Raw genomic sequence first — 1,270 nt, 5'->3', positions numbered from 1 at the left:
ATAAAAAGTATTTACTACAATGCTTGATGCATATTAAGCAGTAGATAATTAACATGTCTGTGGTCCCTAAAGCAGTTCTCATAACAAGGAGAAAAAACTCTCTAGAGTAAAAAAAAGCTTGCTTAGTCAAATCTCATGAGGCCTCTAAAAGTAGATGATGGTGTCTCATCATCTCTGACTTCAGTAGGTTTGTGGTGAGGTTAGAGATCAAATATTTTTCATGCACGAAAGAGAACCAACCCACTTGACTCCATTACTCTCAGATCTAGCCTCGTCTGTGAAGAACCCGGAAATCACTCCCAGTGTTGGAAACACCCACCAACCCCCACTGCCAGTGGGGCCTTCCCCACCCATGTTGTCTTGACAATCAGAACCCTAAGTCCCCTTACCTCCAAGAACCGAGAGATGTCCCTCTTGTCACCGACCTTCATGGCTACCACATTCTCAAACATCCAGAAGAAGGGCCGGTCGTCACCCTCCTTGGGGCGTGAGTAATTCAGCAGGTGGTAGAACTCGAAGAAGAGCCGGCCTGTGCCCTCTGAGTCCACAAAAGAAGATGGATGGCCAGGGTCAAACCCTTCAGCCCACCCCACCATATTGAAACCAATGGGCTTCCAGTGATCACCTAAGGCTGATGCTCTACAGTCCCTCTGTCGGTAGTGGTCTGGGCTAAGGACCCGGACATCAAGCAGTGCGATATTTTTAAGTATCTCTGGAGACTGAGGATTCACAATGGACAGAGCCAACAGGTAAGGCTGGCTGACCGAAAGCAAACAGCTCCTTCTCAGGCCACTCCTCCTAGACCGGCACTCAGATGACATACGGTCTCTCTTGGAATCACCAGAATAGAAGGAATGGATGCTCACCATACAGGCCTTTCCTGGCAGGATTCACATTTGAGAGATCATTGCATGGGCTTCCACCAATCACCAAGTCAAAGGGGCCCCATTCTTCAATCTGTGAGAGAAAAAGTCACTCTCAGGGTAGGGACAGCCGTGAAGATGGAGGGACTGACAGCCTGCGTTCCAGGTAACTGTCAAGAAAACCTGCCTGGGTCTACGGCCATGCCACCCTAAACATGCCTGATCTCATCTGATCTCGGAAGCTAAGCAGGGTTGGGCCTGGTTAGTACTTGGATGGGAGACCACCTAGGAAGACCAGGTGCTATAAGCGTAAAAAAAAAAGAAAGAAAATCTGCCTGATGTGATCCCAGGTTCTCTTCTCCCACAGCCCTGGGCATGGGAAACAACACGGCTGTGAGGATGTGTGG

General features: G+C 49.0%; 1 pseudogene; it reads left to right on the top strand.

Moving 5' to 3' along the window:
- Nucleotides 1–1,054: 1,054 nt before the first annotated feature.
- LOC111735192 lies at nt 1,055–1,173 on the top strand (annotated as a pseudogene).
- Nucleotides 1,174–1,270: the final 97 nt, after the last annotated feature.

The sequence above is a fragment of the Pteropus vampyrus genome, unplaced genomic scaffold, assembly GCF_000151845.1.
Source record: "Pteropus vampyrus isolate Shadow unplaced genomic scaffold, Pvam_2.0 Scaffold18454, whole genome shotgun sequence".
In the NCBI taxonomy this organism is placed as follows: domain Eukaryota; kingdom Metazoa; phylum Chordata; class Mammalia; order Chiroptera; family Pteropodidae; genus Pteropus; species Pteropus vampyrus.
The sequence above is the reverse complement of the archived record's forward strand: the minus strand, read 5'-3'. Positions and strand labels throughout refer to the sequence as shown.